The sequence below is a fragment of the Piliocolobus tephrosceles genome, chromosome 3, assembly GCF_002776525.5.
Source record: "Piliocolobus tephrosceles isolate RC106 chromosome 3, ASM277652v3, whole genome shotgun sequence".
Lineage (NCBI taxonomy): Eukaryota > Metazoa > Chordata > Mammalia > Primates > Cercopithecidae > Piliocolobus > Piliocolobus tephrosceles.
In genome coordinates, this window is record NC_045436.1 from 5,274,869 (window position 1) to 5,295,056 (window position 20,188).

At 40.3% G+C, this 20,188-nt stretch overlaps 1 long non-coding RNA gene across 1 annotated transcript in view; it reads left to right on the forward strand.

The window, feature by feature from the left end:
* Window positions 1-733: 733 nt before the first annotated feature.
* The window catches only part of LOC116418735, a 27,459-nt gene continuing 8,004 nt past the window's right edge, over window positions 734-20,188 (forward strand). Inside the window, exon 1 of the long non-coding RNA XR_004228873.1 lies at window positions 734-813. This is a non-coding gene — a long non-coding RNA (uncharacterized LOC116418735). The remainder of the gene's footprint in view (window positions 814-20,188) is intronic.

The following is a 20,188-nucleotide window of genomic DNA, read 5'->3' on the forward strand; positions in this document are numbered from 1 at the left end:
TCTTGAGTCTGCGTTGGCTCGCCTTCCTTGATTTATGACGTTTTGTCACAGTTCCAGTCCTGTTTGCAGATGTTGTGGGTTATTCTTCACCCGACTCTGTCCACTTGGGGGCTATCTCAGTCCATTTCAGATCTGAGACTGGACGGAGGCCGACATCCGTTTCCAAGCCAAGTCTCGCAGTGCGGCCGACGTTCACCAGATCACTCTCCCTCTGTGAAACGAGGTCTCCTAACGGCACCCCCCGACTTTCTGACACCCTTCATACATTTGTCCCTTAGTAGCCACAGTATTCCCCACCGGTGGATTCAATCAACCAGAAATCGAAAATAGCCTTTAATCAATTGCATCTGTACTGAACACGTACAGACTTTTTTCCTTATCTTTATTCCCTAAACAACACAGTATAACAATTATTTACATTGCATTAGGTATTAGAAAGAATCCAGAGAAGATTTAAAGTACACGGAGGATGTGCGTAGGCGATATGCAAATATTACGCCATTTTATATCAGGGACTTGAGCATTCCGGATTTGGTATCAGCAGAGGTCCTGGAACCAATTCCCCCAGGCATGTGGAAGGAGGACTGTGTCATTCAGGAAAAAGTACAGTCTTCTGTGGTGCTGCCCCCAGCTCCCTGCCTTCACCACTACGCCTGCGCTTCCGAGAGCGGACTACAACTCCCAGGATGCACCGCGCCCGCCACCGCCCTGGCAGCCCGACTTCCTGCTGGACGTTTCCTGAGACTTAGGGCTCCGCCCAGTATGGGGAAAGTTTAAGGTGGAGGGGCAGTTGTTTGTCGCCTGCTTGGGAAGGTATTGGGAACAGCTTATGTTTGTCTTTCACAGAAAAGCAGCAGGCACCACAGAGAGAGACGGCTGTCTAGGTTTTTGACTTGCACAGACCTTGCTTCTCTGAACCGGGAGAGAGGTGTTTGCCCCTCACTGCGGGGGCCCAGCACAGGGCTCCTGCTGGCTCCTGTCCTCGGTCATCTCGTCCTTGGACTTGTGGGAATCCCTCCCAGAGTGTGGGATAGGCTGACAATCCTGCATGTTATTGTTGTGGTGAATGTTTTCGCTTTAAGGGATTTTAGTGGGAAATTTAGAGGAACGTAGAGGAGGCTGTTGGGTATTTTACCCTGCGTGCTTCCTTTAGAGGCTGTGCTGAGCTATGGACTTTGTAATCCTTGGACCCGGGATTCTTACCATGTTCTTTTCAACTGGTTTTTGATTCTTACCATGTTCTTTTCAACTGGTGTTTTGTTACTGTGTTTGTTCTGAAGGCAGTGTCCTGGGCGAATGAGACTTCTCCTTAACGCGCCGCTTGACTGACAGACACCCTTAATGTATGTAATTCATGGAAAACTACAGTCCCTACTTCACCCCCCCAAAAAAGCAAAACATCCGAGTTAGGGGTAGGTGAGAATGAGATACAACAGGTTGAAGAGTGAATGGTGGCTGGAAGGTGAGCAGTTAGAGATGATTGTGAATTGCTTTCCAGTATGTTGTTAAGAAGGATAGGATGGTGGCTTGACACCCAGCTCTGCTATTTATTAATTCTGTTATCTCTTACAGGTTAGTTTCTCTTTTTGAGTCTCAGTTTCTTGTCTGTAAAGTAAGGGTGATATTGCCTGTCCTCCCTGCTTGACAGTTTTTGTGAAGGCAGTTCAAAATAAAGTATGTCAACATAGTTCCTAAACGCCACAGACTCCCAAAAGTCAGTGAGTTGGTAATCAGTAAAGTGTCCAGTGTAATGAAAGGCCAGGGCCGCTAGAAATGCCATTCAAAAACAGACCACATCTACAAAATACCTTCACAGTAATACCTAGATTAGTGTTTGATTAAATAATTGAATTAAATAATAATAATTAATAATAGCCTAGGCAAATTGACACATAAAACTAACCCTCATACTCCAGAAAGTCTTTGCTCAAATACTATGTTTTCATAACATTTAAAATTGCAATCCTACACATGCGCACACCTTCCCTAATATTCTCTGTCCCCCTTCCCCTATCCTGTTTTCCTTTAGCATTTGTTATCTTTGAGCCATCCCTGTATTTCTTATCTCTATGTTTATTTTCTCTTTGCCTTCTCTGGAATGTGAGCTCCACATGGGCGGGGAATTTTTGTCAATGCTGTGAATTGATGAATCCTCAGCACCCAGCACAGTATCTGGCACACAGTGGGCTCTGAAGAAACCTTTGCAGATGACTGAAAGAAGCATTAATGTGAGCACTCAGTAAATATTTTTTCCAATGAATTTAGAGCTGGAGTTCATCATGAGATATTCCTGAACAGCCTCAGTAGGAGAGAAGTAGGAAAAGGGTAGAAGGATGGCAGATTATAGGAAAAAAGAGAAAAATTTCAGAGTTTGATATCTAAGAAGTCGAAGAATCAGCAAAGAAGGAGCACAGACTTGGGTGTCAGTTCCCTTTACTCCTTACTTAGCTGTGTAACTTTGGACAGGTTGGCTGATCTCCTTGAACCTCAGTTTCTTCGTCTGTAAACTGGGAATAGTAATACTTAGCATGTAGGGTTGTATCAGTGGGGAAAAATTGATGCATATAATGGGCTTAGCATAGGGCCTGGCCCATAGTGAGTGTTTATTTAAAGAGGTGGCTGTTGTCATCATCATCGTCATTATTCAATATCAAAGTGGGGAAATTTATAAGAAATCATAGAAGTGTACTAAAAGTAAAATTTTTGAATTTAAGTCTAGCCTGTGAAGTTGGGATGTTAAAATCTGAAACAATGTTAATACGCAAGTTTGGATTGTACAGAGTCAGGGCATAGTCACTTTCCTGCTGGGTCCTTTTATTTTGTTTCAAAACAGAATGAAAATCTTTTCAGCATATATAGCCCATAAAACAGAGTAATTGACATCAAATCCTTCAGTTTGCCCCAAGCTGCCACTTAAAGTGCAGGCTTAGTTGGTTCCAGGTCAGAGGTGCCATTCATTTGCTTTCAACTGATATGTGAGCGAAAAAGTACACTACTTCGCTGCTGATGTTCTGCTCACCAGGATTTTTGAGATTGTTGCTTTGGACAACAAGAGATGTTAGGTTCCCGCAAAGTTCCATAAAGACACTGACTCAACTCCACCATAAGTCTAACCTGCCACCATAAGTAAAGCTGAAAGCATAAACCTTCTCACCATACTATATACTATAGTATATACCTTATCACCATAAGTATAGCTCAAAGGTTTCCTAAAAGATCCAAAGGAATATACCCTCACACAGAACCCTCGATATGTCATATTGCTTGCATATCAATACAATTTCTGGTGTTCTAACAGAACTTTTAGGATTGGTCCCCTCTGATAAATGGTAATTTTCGTGATTTGTGGGTTGTGTGTTTGTGTGAAAAATGCGAATTCTGAAAAAGTGTGAACCTGGTCATTCTCCACGGCATTATGCCCAATTTTAACTTCTTGCGAGGAGGCATTTGAAGTTAGGAAGAAAAGTAGATTTCATGTAGAGGAAAGGTGAAGGACGGATGTTTGAGGTTTTTCTTCTGGTCTTTCTGTTTCCTGTAGTATCTGAGTATAGCTAGTTACAATATTTCATGTTTATTTAAGAAGTGGGCAGATTGTGAAAAAATAGCTGCAGTGTTCTGAGTTATGATCTTGTTTCTTGGTTTCTGTTTTGCTCTGTTGTTATGAGAAATAAACGGGAGGGAGAGCCATAGTTTAAGAACGATAGATTCTTCCAGCAGTTCTTTTGTGACTCAAGGCCATTCCTCACAGAGGGCTGTGGAATGCGTAGTAACATTCTTTGAGTGTCATTCAATTCAGGATGGATGGACTTTGGTGGAGGACAGCAGTCACCTCAGCCTTACTTCAAGAGTACAAGATATTTTCTTACCTAAATGTTAGAGATGGAATCGTGAAAGTACCACTATTTTGTGCTCTGTTTCCCGAATGGAAAAAATACTGATTTAAACTGAATTAGTCCTTGTTCTTCTGTGTATTTAGGTTTAGGCATGCTTATAATAAAACAATACTTTCAAATTTATTATGTATTTATTTTTATTTTTTTGAGGCAGAGTCTCACTTTGTCACCCAGGCTGGAGTGCAGTGGTGTGATCATGACTTACTTCAGCCTTGACCTCTGGGCTTAAGTAATCTTCCTGTTTCAGCACAGGTGTGTGCCCCCGTGCCTAGCTAATTTTTTATTTTTATCTTTTGTAGAGGTGGAGTCTTGCTATGTTGCCCAGGCTAGTCTTGAACTCCTGACCTTAAGTGATCCTCCCACCCTGGCCTCCCAAAGTGCTGGGATTGCAGGCATGGGCCACTGTGCACAGCCCAAATTTATTATTTTCAAATTAAAGATGTACCTAATTGATGTCCTGTCCAAAGCATTAACATATCTTGATAAATCCTTTCCTAACAGGAGCAGCCCAGGATAAAACTGGGTATGACTCTACCCCTCGCTCTTTTTGTTTTGAAGGTAGCATGTCCAAGTCTACATTCTTTCTGATAATGAATGCATCTGGCAGAGATGGAAGCCTTATCTTCTGTTATTAACATTGTTTCACAGCCTCAGATCAGTCACTGCACAACTCCAGGGGGGCCTACACATCAAATCGTGATTTTTTTTCAAGGAAGAGGCCATGAGTATGTATTCTCATCAGGTTCTTAATAGGAGAGGGGGATAATTCAGGTTCTATTTAAACATTGCTCTTTTGGTTCCTGAGGTATGTCAGCTGAGGTCACTTTGTAAGGAAAATTGAGATTGTGTTCCCAAGATTCCGGCCACTTCCCAGGAACACTGGCTCAGTTCTTGTTCTCACCCAGTTCACTGTCTCAGCTTCCAGAGGACAGACCCTTACCTCACCAGATCCTTAACAGGTATCTTTTTCTGCAACTCTAGCTTCCTCCCACATTGCTTAGTTTCCCCATTTTTTCCCAACTCGTCTGGAGTCCTGATTTTTTTTTTTTCTTTTTTTGAGGCATGGTCTCACTCTTGCCCAGGCTGGAGTGCAGTGGCATGATCTCGGCTCACTACAAACTTCGCCTCCTGGGTACCAGCGATTCTCCTGCCTCAGCCTCCCAAGTAGCTGGAACTACAGGTGTGTGACACCACGCTTGGCTAATTTTTGTATTTTTAGTAGAGATGGGGTTTCGCCATGTTACCCAGGCTGGTCTCAAACTCCTGAGCTCAGGTAATCTGCCTGCTTCGACCTCCCAGAGTGCTGGGATTACAGGCATGAGCCATGGCAATCATAGATACAGGTATAGATTGAAGGTCTTTTTTTTCATTCAGCAAATGGATATCTAATTGTTTCAGAATCATTGGCTGAAAAGATGATTGTTTTTCTGCAGGATTTCTGCAGGATTTCCTTTGTCAAAAATTAGTCATCCACGTATGTGGAAATAATTCTGTTCTTGCTGTTTCATTAGCCTATTTGTCTATCTCTATGCCAAGATAACACTGTCCTGATTACTATACCTTTATAATAAACTTTCAAATCAGGTAGTGTTAACTCTTCAACTTCATTCTCCATTTTAAAAGTTGTTTGGGCTGTTCCAAGTCCTTTCATTTCCCTGTGAATTTTAGAATTAGCTTTCCAATTTATATTAAAAACCTTGCTAAGATTGTAATTGGGATTCTCTTAAATCTGTAGATCAGTAGATTTAATTGACATATCAACAATATGGAGTCATATACATGCATGCCCATGGATAAGGTGTATTTCTCTATTCATTTAGGTCTTTAATTTCTCTGGTAAAAATTTCTTCACTAGTCCATCAAAAGCACTATGCATAAAAAGAGTATTGATAAATTGGACTCACCCAAATAAAAAATTCTGCTGTTAATTTTTTAAATTAACTTTTTATTGCTAATATTATTTTTGATGGACAAATCATGATTTTGTACATTTATGGGGTGCAGTGTGATACCTTGTATATGTATACAATATGAAATGATTAAATCAAGCTAATTAAACATGTCCATCACCTTGCTTACTGTCATTTTTTTAGGGTGAGACATTTGAAATTTACCGTGTTATTCTGAAAAATATAATACATTATTATGACTATGGTGACCTTGCTGTGCAGTAGACCTCAAAATCTGTTCCCCATCTCTATCTGAAACTTGTGCGTTTTGATCAACAGCTCCTCATTCCCTGCCTCCTCACCACCCTAGCACCTCAGCTGCTGGTAATCACCATTCTATTCTCTGTGTCTATGAATTCAACTTATTAGATCCACAAAGAGGTAAGATTATTCAATATTTGTCTTTCTGTGCTTGTTAATTTCACTTAGCATAATGTCCTTCAGATTAATATATTTTGCCGTAAACAACAGTATTTGGGGGCTAAATAATATTCCATTATGTATATATACACACACACATATATACGTATATATGTGTGTATATATGTATATATATATGTGTGTGTATATATACATATATATATCTCACTTAAAGAGACACTCTCAAGAGAATAAAAAGACTGGGAGGTAATATTTGAAAATCATATCTGTTAAAGGATTGGTATTTACGATATTAAGAAAACTCTCAAAAGTCAACAATAAGAAAGCAAACAACTCAATTGAAAAATGAGCAAATGATTTGAACAGACATGTGTTCGAAGAAAGCTTCTGGATGGCAAATAAGCACATGAAAAGATGCTCAACTTCATTAGTCAGTAGAAAAATGCAAATTTTTTAATGTGTATACAATTACAGGCACAAATGCAATTTTGTTATATGCAGTGATTGCATAGCAGTGAAGTAAAGGCTTTTACAGTAACCATCCCCGAATAATGTATATTGTACCTATTACGTAATTTCTCAGGGAAATGCAAATTAAAACCACAACGAGAAACCACACCTACTGGAACGATAAAAATAAAAAAATCTGACTATATGCCAAGTGTTGTTTGAATATGGAGGATCTGGAACTCATATACTGCTGGTGGGAATATAAAATTGTGCAAATACTCTGCAAAACCGTATTACAGTTTCTTAAAAATTTAAATGTACACCTGTCATCTGATCTGGCTATTCCATTCTCATATTTAGCCCGGACAAATGAAAGCATGTGTCTATACAAAGACGAGTACTTGAATGTTCACAGAAGCTTTATTTGTAATAGCCCCAAGCTGGAAATAACCCAAATGTCCATCAGCAGGTGAATGGATAAACAGACTGTGGTATATTTAAATAGGACTCAGCAATAACAGGGAGGGAACTATTGGGGCATGCTGCAACATGGATGAATCTCAAAATTATTATGCTGTGTGAGACAAGCAAGGCAAATAAAAACATACATATTGTATGATTTCACTTATACAGATTCTACAGAATGCAAATGCTTGTGTAACAACAGAAAGGTGGTCGGAGAAGGAGGGGCAGGAGGGAGGGATTTCAAAGGGACCCTAGACAGCTTCCAAGGGTCATAGATATGTTCATTATTTTGAATGTGATGATGGTTTTACAAGCATCTTCATGTGCCAATACTTATTAAATTATACATATGATATACTTTCATCCCTCAGTACCCATGGGGGATTGATTTCAGGACCCTCAGAGATAACATTTGCATATAACCTACACACATCCTCCCATATACTTTAAATCATCTCAAGATTACTGTATTAGTCCATTTTCATGCTACTGATAAAGATATACTCGAGACTGGGTAATTTATAAAGAAAAAAAGTTTAATGGACTCACAGTTCCACGTGGCTGTGGAGGCCTCACAATCATGGTGGAAGGTGAAAGGCATGTCTTACATGGTGGCAGACAAGAGAGAATCAGAATTAAGCAAAAGAGGAAACCCCTTATAAAATCATCAGATCTTGTGAGACTTATTCACTACCACGAGAACAGTATGTGGGAAACTGCCCCCATGATTCAATTATCTCCCACCAGGTCCCTCCCACAACATGTGGGAATTATGGGAGCTACAATTCAATATGAGATTTGGGTGGGGACACAGCCAAACCATATCAATTACTTATAGTACCAAATACAGTGTAAATGCTGTGTTACTATACTGTATTGTTTTGGGAGTAATGACAAGGGAAAAAATCTGCACATAATCAGTATAGATGCAACCATCCATTTTTTTTTTCCAAATACTTTTGATCTAAATCGGTTGAATCCATGGCTACAGAACCTATGGATATGGAGGCCAATTGTATATAGTTTATTATATATCAATTACAGCTCAATAGTCTTTCTAAATTAAAAAATGTAGCAAGAATAATATACATCTTCCCATCACCTAGCTTCAATACTTTTCAGCATCCTGCTATTCTCTTTCAAGGAGTTTTTCTGTAAAGGGGAATGGAGAGATGGTCTGTATCTAGAAAGAGTTGTGGAATCACACAATAATTTTTGTTTTTTATTAAGGTGGGAGACACAACAGCACATCTATATGCCGAGGAAGGGTGAGGACAAATTGATGCAAGAGTAAGAGGAACTTCTGAGAGTCCTTGTGTGGGCAGGACCAGCAGGGATGGTGTCCTGTGTGCAAAGGCAGGAAGGGCCTGGGGGGAGAGGACAGCTCATCCAGAGCAGCGGAGAAGACAAAGACATGAATAGCATTTTCTTAGTATCCCACACAGACTCTTTGTTAATGATGGTGATCATATCAATGACTACAACCATAGAATAGTTAATAGGCCTTTGTATTCATTCACAAGATGAGTCACACAAATCCAGCAGTACTTGAGTTTCTTGGCTGAAGTTCTCAACAAGGACACTGGGAGGATCTTGTAGGTACAGATTTCTCTGTATCTCCAGCTAGGAAGGAGTGATGGACCCGCAACCCAACTCTCCTTTGAAGTAATGCTCACTTGGTCTGAATTGGAGTGATCAGTTGGTAGAGATGATAGAAAGTCCTCCGTCTGTGTATTCAGTAGAAAATTATACTGCCATTCTGTTTTTTTTCAGTGTTAATGGTATTCTCATAAACAAAAGCTTCCGTTCCCTGTCCCCTTGTTGGTACCACCACCATCACTCTAATCACCATTACCTAGGCAACAAAAATAGCAGTAACTACCATTTAATAAGTGGTGCTGTCTGAGGCCAGGAAGTCGAGGCTGCAGCACTGGAACTGGGTGTCACTCCAGCTGGGTGACAGAGTGAGACCCTGTCTCAAAAGAAAAAAAAAAAAAAAAAAAGGGAGAGCTGGGCTCTACCATCTCACTTTTCTTCACAACAGCCCTGTGTGGTAGTGTATGACTGTATCAGCCCCTGTTAACGGTTGTGGAAAATTAGGCTTACAGAATTAGGCTACTGCCTATTGTCATATCTCAGAAGCATCAGAACCAGAATCGAAATCTAAGTCCAGGTGACTCCAAAGTCCTTGCCCTTAACAATAATTTTCTATCATACCACCTCCCTTTCTGAGTGAGAATTTTTCCTGGCAAGAGTAGATAGATGCATGTTTTCCCTCCAGTTCTCGTTTATTATGAAGACCACAGTTTGACAATAATAAAGGAACTCAGAAGAATGAAAATAATTCAGAGTTCCAACATCCTGTTGCAGCAACTGTTTTCATTTTTCTCCCTTTCCTTTTGACCCTTATCCATTTATACATCATTACATAGTTGTAAATGCAATTTTATTTTCTGCTTTTATGCTTAATGTTACACCAAACATTTTTCTCGTTGCTATTTAGTCTTTGATAGATGCACAATATTCCATTTTGTTAATGTGCCACAGTTTAAACAATCACCCACGATGGATGACATTTGTTTCCAGTTTCTTAGTTTTTAAACGATGCTGCAAGGAACCATTTTGTTTTCCTCTCATCTTTTGTCAGTTTTTTCTTAGAATAAATTCCCAGGAGTGAGATTACCAAACAAGAATTTGAACATGTTTATGGATTTAATACTTTAAACGGCAGTGAAATTAGGAGAGTTTGTATCTTTGATCACAGTGGATAAATTTTGCTGCTGGCAAGAACAGATTAACTACATGAATTATTGTTTAGGTGGACAAAATTAAAGACGAATGGGGAGTGACTGCTAATGGGGACAGGGTTTCTTTTCGAGGTCATGAAATGTTCTGGAATGATAGGGGTCATGGTTGCACGACTTTGGCAATGTGCTAAGAACACTGAATTGTATGTACACTTTAAAAGGATGGGTTTTGTGGTATGTGAATTATATCTCAATAAAGCTGTTATTGAAAATTAAAGAAAAAATTTCAGACACTCCTAGTCATAGTTTTAACCATTGCTATAGGAGAGTTCTAGATTTGTTTTTATATTTGGAGGCAGCGTATCAATAGTGTTTAAGAGCATAAAACCATCAGTTTGAATTGTGGGGTCATGACTTATCTGCTATGTGGCCCTTGGCAAGTGCTATAGATTGGGTCCTCCCAAAGCCAGTACTGAGACAAAGTTTTGGGTGCAGGGTGTTTGTTACAGATCAACACAGGGCAGGCCAATGGCAGAAGCAGGACCGGGCAGAGAAATGGGGTGGAAATGAGATGCAGGCCCAATGTAGCTGGGCTAGCCCTGCAGGAGCTCCAGACAAGCAGCGCTCCTGCACTGGACCGAAATGGCCAGACCTTTATACACTGGCCTGGCTCTGAAGCCTGCTGTGGTGCGGCCTGGGAAGGGCGTTAATGAGGGGCACTGTATCTAGGGCTGACCTGAACAGCTGGCAGCAGAAGGCCCACTGCATTGGTCCCGTCCCCACAGCCAGGCAACAAGGCCAGGTCTGACCAGGGTTCTGGGTGGCACTTCTTTGTGTCTACCACAGCAAGTTGCTTTCACAGGTTTTGGCTCAATTTCCTCACCTGCAACATTGAGATGATAACAGTATCTACCACTTAAGATTGCTAGAAAATTAAATGCAATAACACACATGAAGTGTACTTAGAGCAGTGCTTGTCATATGATAAATATTCAAAACATACTAGCTATTGTTGTTTTGCTTTATTCATATTTATTTATTTTATTTATTTATTTATTTATTTATTTTGAGATGGAGTCTTGCTCTGTTGCCCAGGCTGGAGTGCAGTGGCATGATCTTGGCTCACTGCAACCTCCACCTCCCGGGTTCAAGCGATTCTCCTGCCTCAACCTCCCTAGTAGCTGGGACTACAGGCGCCCACCACCACGCCCGGCTAATTTTTGTATTTTTAGTAGAGATGGGGTTTCACCATATTGACCAGGCTGGTCTCGAACTCCTGACCTTGTGATCTGCCCACCTCAGCCTCCCAAAGTGCTGCAATTACAGGCGTGAGCCACCACACCTGGCCTGCTATTATTACTTTATTATTACTCTACTGAATAATATAGTCAGCTTTGCCCTGTCTATGCTAAAGAATTACCATGCAGCATATATACTGAGAAGTCTGTGAAGACTTAAACAAAAAGACTTTATTTTTTGAAGCAGTTTTAAGTGCACAGCAAAATTGAGCCCTTGCTCCCACATGTGCACAGCCTCCTTCACTCTTCTGAAGACTTTGAAGAAAAGGAGTGACAGCTCTCTGAGATGGCTTATGTGTATGTTGAGGCCAGAATTGGCAGGACCTACAAGGAGCGAGGTGAATGATGTTGTGAAAGCTTCCCTTCCTCCAATTTTCCATGATCTGCCTGTTCCCGACAGGTATTTCTGTCCCATTCAATTATTCTTGGTTATTGACAGCTTTATGTGGTGAGGATGGGTTTATTGAACTCTTCCTACTGTCACAATTAACTGAGAGCAGAACCTCATGTTGAGGAAGTGAGTTTTGATAAATAGATTAGGGTTCTAGAATGGGAGGAGCTGTCTAGTGCAGGGATTGGGGCAGTGGGCCCGGGGGCAGTGGGCCTGGATGTCACAAAGAACAGAGCATGTGCATTTATGGTGAAGGCAGCATGGACCCATGCATGCCCTGTCTACAGAGCTGTGTGGGAGGATCCAGAGAGGAAGGGGATGCTCAGAAAGGGTGTTGGCAGTTAGTGAGGGGCCTTTACTTAGTCACAGCTTTGCCTAGGGATGGCCGAATACAATTCTAGAGAAGAAAAGATAGCCTAGATTTTTACTTTTAAGTTTTTAGGTCAATTTCAATGTCATCCACATTGGATAGCAGAAAGTTTTTCTGTTGAAGCAGCTGTTTTTTAAAAAAATTATACTGCAAAGTGGATTTTTCATGGGGGTGTGCTTTCTATGAATTTTAATACATGTGTAAGTTCATCCCCACAAATAGGATACAGAACAATTCTAGTACCAGAAAAAATTCCCTGTTCCCTATCCTTTTGGACACACTAACCTTTCATAACCATGGATCTCTTCTCCATCACTACAGCTCAAGTCAGCTGTGCTTTTAATAATCTTGCCTTTTATCTTGATGGAGTTTGCAAAAAAGAAATGTAGGCTTTGTCCCCAAACAACAGAATATACGTTTTTCTCATTGCCATATGGCACTTACTCTAAAATTGATCATATAATTGGAAGTAAAACACTCCTCAGCAAATGCAAAAGAATTGAAATCATAACAAACAGTCTCTCAGCCCGTAGCACAATCAGATTAGAACTCAAGATTAAGAAATTCACTCAAAACCACACAACTACATGGAAATTGAACAACCTGGTCCTGAATGACTCTTGGGTAAATGGTGAAATTGAGGCAGAAATCAAGTTATTTGAAACTAGTGAGAACAAAGATAGAACATACCAGAATCTCTGGGATGCAGCTAAAGCACTGTTAAGAGGAAAATTTATAGTACTAAATGCCTACATCAAAAAGCTAGAAAGATCTCAAGTTAACAACGTAACATTACAACTAAAAGGACTAGAGAAACGAGCAAGCAAACCCCAAAGCTAGCAGAAGACAAGAAATAACCAAGATCAGAACTGAACTGAAGGAGATAGAGACACAAAAATCCCTTCAAAAATTAACAAATCCAGGATCTGATTTTTTGAAAAAATTAATAAAATAGACCACTAGCTAGACTAATAAAGAAGAAAAGAGATAAGATTCAAATACACATAATCAGAAATGATAAAGGGGATATCACCACTGATTCCACAGAAATACAATTATCAGAGAATACTATAAGCACCTTTATGCACATAAACTAGACAATCTAGAAGAAATGGATAAATTCTGGACACATACACCTGCTCAAGACTCAACCAGGAAGAAATTGAATCCCCAAATAGACCAATAACAAGTTCTGAAATTGAGGCAGTAATAAATAGCCTACCAACCAAAAAAAGCCTAGGACCAGACAGATTCACAGCTGAGAATTCTCCCAGAGGTACAAAGAAGAGCTGGCCCATTTCTATTGAAACTATTCCAAAAAATTGAAAAGGAAGGATTCCTCCTTAACTCATTCTATGAGACCAGCATCATCCTGATACCAAAACCTGGCCGAGATGTAACACAAAAAGAATACTTCAGGCCAATATCCTTGATGAACATCGATGCAAAAATCCTCAATAAAATACTGGCCAACCAAATCCAGCAGCATGTAAAAAGGCTTACCCACCACAATCAAGTAGGCTTCATCCCCGGAATGCAAGGTTGGTTCAACATATGCAAATCAATAACTGTGATTCATCACATAAACAGAACTAAAGGCAAAAACCACATGATTATCTCAATAGTTGCAGAAAAGGCCTTTGATAAAATTCAACATCTCCTCATGTTAAAAACTCTTAATAAACTAGGTATTGAAGGAACATACCTCAAAATAATAAGAGCCATATATGACAAAACCACAGCCAATATCATGCTGAATGGGCAAAAACTGGATACATTCCCCTTGAAAACTGACACAAGATAAGGATGCTCTTTCTCACCACTCCTATTCAACATAGCATTGGAAGTTCTGGATAAGGCATTCAGGCAAGAGAAAGAAATAAAACATATTCAACTAGGAAGAGAGGAAGTCAAACTATCTCTTTTTGCAGATGACATGATTGTGTATTTAGAAAACCCCTTTGTTTCAGCCCAAAACCTCCTTAAACTGATAAGCAACTTCAGCAAACTCTCAGGATACACAATGTATGTGCAAAAATCACTAGCATTCCTACATACCAACAACAGGCAAGCAGAGAGACAAATCATGAATGAACTCCCATTCACAATTGCCACGAAAATAATAAAATACCCAGGAATACAGCTAACAAGGGAAGTGAAGGACCCCTTCTAGGAGGACTATAAACCACTGCTCAAAGAAATCAGGGAGGACAGAAACAAAAGGAAAAAATTCCATGCTCATGGATGAGAAGAATCAATATCATGAAAATGGCCATACTGCCCAAAGCAATTTATAGATTCAATGCTATCCCCATTAAACTATCTTTGACATTCTTCACAGAATTAGAAAAAAGCTATTTTAAAATTCACATGGAACCAAAAAAGAGCCTGAATAGCCAGGACAATCCTAAGCAAAAATAACAAAGCTGGAGGCACCATGCTACCTGATTCCAAATTATACTGAAGACTACAGTAACCAAAACAGAATGGTACTGGTATAAGAATAGATACATAGACCAATGGAATAGAATTGAGAACCCAGAAATAAAACTGCACACCTGCAATCATCTGATCTTCAGCAAACCTGACCAAAACAAGCAGTGGGGGAAGGAATCCCTATTTAATAAGTGGAGCTGAGAGAACTGGCTAGCCATATGCAGAAAATTGAAACTAGACCCCTTCCTTACACCATATACAAAGATCCACTCAAGATGGATTGAAGATTTAAATGTAAAATTCCAAAACTATAAAAACCCTGGAAAAAATCTAGGTAATATAATTCAGCACATAGGCACAAGCAAAGATTTCATGATGAAGATGTCAAAAGCAATTGTAACAAAAGCAAAAATTGACAAATGGGATCTAATTAAACTAAAGAGCTTCTGCATAGCAAAAGAAAATGTCATCAGAGTCAACAGATAACCTGTGGAATGGGAGAAAGTTTTTGAAATCTATCCATTTGCCAAAGGTCTAACATCCAACATATACAAGGTACTTAAATAAATTTACAAGAAAAAAAAAACTTAATTAAAAAGTGAGCAAAGGACATGAACAGACATTTCTCAAAATAAGACATACATGCAGCCAACAAACATATGAAAACAAAACCCAACATCACTGATCATTAGAGAAATCCAAATCAAAATAAAAAAATCAAATCAAAATTCTCACTGGTGTGAGATGATACCATCTCACACCAGTCAGAATGGCTATCATTACAAAGTAAAACAAAACAAAACAAAACAAAAAAACCACAACAGATGCTGGTAAGGTTGTGGAGAAAAAAGAATGCTTTTTACACTGTTGATGGGAATGTAAAATAGTTCATCCATTGTGGAAGACAGTGTGGTGATTCCTCAAATACCTAAAGGCAGAAACACTCAGCAATTGACCCAGCCATCTCAGTACTGAGTATATACTCAAATAAATATAAATATTTCTATTATAAAGATACATGCATGTGTATGTTCATTGCAGCACTGTTCACAATAGCAAAGACATGGAATCAACCTAAATGCCCATCAATGATAGACTGGATAAAGAAAATGTGGTACATATATACCATGGAATACTATGCAGTCATAAAGAGGAATGAGATCATGGCCTTTGCAGGGACATGGATGGAGCTGGAAGCCATCATCCTCAGCAAACTAACACAGGAACAGAAAACCAAATACTGCATGTTCTCACTTACAAGTGGGAGCTGAATGATGAGAACACATGGACACATGGGGTAGGGGAAACAACACACACTGGGGCTAATCAGGAAGAATAGCTTATGGGTATTGGGCATAATACCTAGGTGATGGGATGATCTGTGCAGGTAATCACCGTGGCACATGTTTACCTATGTAACAAACCTGCACATCCTGCACATGTACCCTTGAACTTAAAAGTTGGAAGAAACAAAAATATGAGCTTTGGAGTTGGAAAGAAGTACTCCCTCCTCCCCTGCTATGTATGTGTATGTGATTCTGGGAGATTAACTTAATGAGAGGTGGAAAGAATAGGTAACATATGCATAGGGTCTCCTCTTCTGAGGGTAAGTCTGTCTTCACCATCTTGCTAACTGGGACTTGCTCAGCAGATCATGGTAAGGCTAAGGAGGTGGGAGGAGGTTAGACTAGTGTGCTTTACAGTGGAAGGAGCCCAATGTTACTTGGAGAAAGAAAATGAAAAAATTTTGCAGGTGAAATGAGAGAGGCAAAATGAAAAAGAGCCATGATAGGCTGAGTAACTTTCCTAAGGTTATACAGATATGCACTAGCAAATGGAGGCCGGGAGCGGTGGCTCATGGCTGTAATCCCAGCACTTTGGGACTCTGAGGCAGGCGGATCACGAGGTCAGGAGATAGAGACCATCCTGGTTAACATGGTGAAACCCCCTCTCTACTAATAATACAAAAAAATTAGCTGGGTGTGGTGGCGTGGGCTTGTAGTCCCAGCTACTCAGGAGGCTGAGGCAGGAGAATGGCATGAACTCGGGAGGCGGAGCTTGCAGTGAGCTGAAATCCTGCCACTGTACTCCAGCCTGGGTGACAGAGCGAGACTCTGTCTCAAAAAAAAAAAAAAAAAAAAAAAAAAAGACAAATGGATAGCAAATAAGCACATGAAATAGATGTTCCACATGATTAATCATTAGGGAGATGCAAATAGGAATCATAAGGGGATACTACTATATACATATTAGCCTGGCTAAAATTAAAAAGACTATCAATACTAAGTGTTGGTAAGGATGTAGAGCAACTAGAACTCTCTTTCATTGCTGGTTGGTATGCAAACTTATATAGCCACTTGGAAAACAGTTTGACAGATTCTTATAAAGTTAAGCATACACATACATTTTCTATACAACCTATGTCCCATTCCTATGTATTTACCCAAAAGAAAGAGAAATGTGTTTACACTAAGACTTATGTGTGAATGTTTCTAGTAGCTTTATTCATAGTAGCCCCAAACTGGAAATAACTCAAATGTCCTTTATGTGATGGATGGATAAACAAATGATGATACATCCATCCATGCAAAGGAATACTACTCAGCAATAAAAAGGACTCAACTATTGACACTCACAACAATATGGACAAAATCAAAAGCTCCCTGCTAAGGGAAAGTAGCCAGACACCAAAGGTTCTGTATTGTATGGTTCATTTACATTTCATATCTGAAAGGAATAACTAGGGAAAGAAAAATAAGATTAGTGATTACCACAGTCAGGAACCAGGGAAGGGGATTGACTGTAAAGGATCATGAAGAACTTTTTGGGGTGATAGAAAAGTTCTATATCTTGATCATCGTGGTAGTTACACAACCATATACATTTGTCAAAACTTGTCAAACTATACTTAAAAGGAGTGAATTTTACTTTTGTATATTATACTCATATAAACTTGACATTAAAAAACATAATAAATGGGCCGGGCCAGGTGGCTCATGCCTGTAATCCCAGCACTTTGGGAGGCTGAGGTGGGCAGATGACAACGTCAGGAGATCGAGACCATCCTGGCCAATATAGTGAAACCCATCTCTACTAAAATACAAAAAATTAGCTGGGCATCGTGGCATGTGCCTGTAGTCCCAGCTACTCGGGAGGCTGAGGCAGGGGAATCGCTTGAACCTGGGAGGCGGAGCTTGCAGTGAGCCAAGACTGTGCCACTGCACTCCAGCCTGGCGACAGGGTGAGACTCTGGCGAAACAAAAACAAAACATTATAAATGTAGGAAACCCACTAAAAAAAGTGAAGGCAGCGGGCAGAGGAACCAGTAAGGAGACTGAAGAAAGAATGAGGTTTACATTAGGGCAGTGATTGCTGAATTAGAGACACAGAGCTTCAAAATCCTCCTCTTTAAATTCAGAAAGACTTGAGCTTGATTTTTATTATTTATTTATTTATTTATTTATTTATTTATTTATTTATTTATTTATTTATTTATTTATTATTTCGAGATGGAGTTTCCCTCTTGTTGCCCAGGCTGGAGTCCAGTGGTGCAATCTCGGCTCACTGCAACCTCCGCCTCCCTGGTTCAAGCGATTCTCCTGCCTTAACCTCCCTAGTAGCTGGGATTATAGGCATGCACCACCATGCCTGGCTAATTTTTGTATTTTCAGCAGAGATGGGATTTCACTGTGTTGGTCAGGCTGGTCTTGAATTCCTGACCTCACGTGATCTACCTACCTTGGCCTCCCAAAGTGCTGGGATTACAGGCATGAGCCACTGTGCCCAGCCAACCCTGATTTTTAGCTTTGCCATATACAGATTGTGTGATCTTAGGGAAGTTATTTAACCCCTGCAGCCATGTTTATTCATCTGTAAAATGAGGATGACAGCAGTAGTACCCATCTGTGGTGTGCCTACTACAGTGTCTACAGAAGAGACTATTATATTGTTTGAGTTGTGTCTACAGGGTAAAGTGATATGATGTGCTGATTGATTGGATCTTGAGTGTAACAGAGTAGAAAGGGGCAAGGGCGATTCACAGGTCCTGATTCGGGTGATTGAGTGCTACCAACTGACATATAGATTTGGAGGGAAGACAATGAGTTCACGTGTAAACATGCTGAGTTGAAAGAGCTGCTCTGAGAGTTGCATGGAGATGTCCAGAGCTGAGTTTAAAGTGAAAGGCCCGTTATACATGTTAAGAATCACAGTATAGTAAATCAGTTGTATTTTTAATTCAGGCTCGTGTTGAATATGTCTCTCAGGGGTTCCCAAAGATAGTCCAATGGTTAATTCTATCGGGCTGATATCCACGCCAGTTATTAGTGACTGGAATGTGGTAGGCACTGAACAAATATTGGCTGAATGACTCTGTTGAATATTTCCTATTTTCAAAGTTTTGGAAACTTCTGGATTCCCTGGACTCTGGCTGGGAATTCAAGACAATATCTTATTGATAATATCTTAGGTGGGCTTAAGATGCAAACTCTGTGAAATGGCTGCATGACTGGAGACCACTTTAAATTAATAGTGTCTGATGGGAGGATGGGAGGAGTTGGTGCTCCTTGCTTCAGTGACTTTGCACCAGGCTGCCGGTTCCTTGTGTCCATTCTTCAGAAAGTTTCTCCAAAATCCAGCTGCAGTCCTCCTTCTGCAGTCATTGCATTTTTATATCACACAAGTAGTTGGAACCATGCAGGAAAGCTCTAAACCTCTGAACACTGGTTTCTTGAGCTTCTTTCGTGACTTTGCACCAGGGCCGGGAAGAGTCACAGGGAGAGTAAGCTTGAGCTGCTCTGCTTCATGGCAGGAAGCCATTTCAGCTCATTGTTACCAGCTCAATCCGGCCTGGGCACCAAAGTATTATGTTCCTAATCATGCAGAAGCCTGTGCATTCAATTAGAATGTTGTGTGGCTTTCTGAAAACCGCCAGTTAGGATGACTGCATTCCCTTAACTCAATTGGGCCTGATGGCACATGTCCTAAAGCTTGTTGCTGTCTCTTATTAGCAGTTATTTCTCATCACCCAGCATCCCAGAAAACAGTTCTCACTCTGGCCATTATTCCTTCTGTGAACCCTTAATTCTTACTGTGTGTTTTCACAGCATCCTGTGCATGGAGCATGTTGGGTTTGAATGTCATAGTTATTGAGCAAATTTGAAAATAAGTGGGTTTGCAGGAGTCAGAGCGAGAGGAGTAGGTCTAGTGACAGGAGTGGGAAGTTAAGGGACTGTAGGAGGGATGAGTCATAGCTGCTCTGAGCTTCAGAAACAGCTCAGCCTGGCCAGCTGCGGGCACTCACTTTGCCATTTCAGCAGCGAATCTGTCCGTACTCCTTCTAGGGGGGTGGTACAGGAATGACTTGGGAAGTCCTGACTAGAAAATTCCACATTTAGAAATGTACCTTAATATATCAGTTCCACTCAGGGACAATCTTTGAGGACTAGTCATTAGGCTGAGCTCACAGGGGGATCTGGGGAGGAGCTACCAAGACCGTGTAGGCATGCATGCACAAAAGCACACCCTTTTTTGGGAGAGTTGCACAGAAGGATGTGCTGATATTGCATATTCAAAACTAGGACATTCCTGATGCTTTGTCATTTTCTCAATTCAAACAAGCAAAAGTTCACATGTACACTTTTGCACCGCCCCCTTAAATGTGTTAGGAGGAAAGGGTTCATAATAAAAAGAAGCTAAAAAAAGAGGCATAAGCAATGTGGTTGAGTTTCATCTGTACCACCCTAAGATGAGTGATGTCACTGGAAAGAAGCTCAGAGATGTCAGAGATGAAGGGAAGGGAAGGGAAGG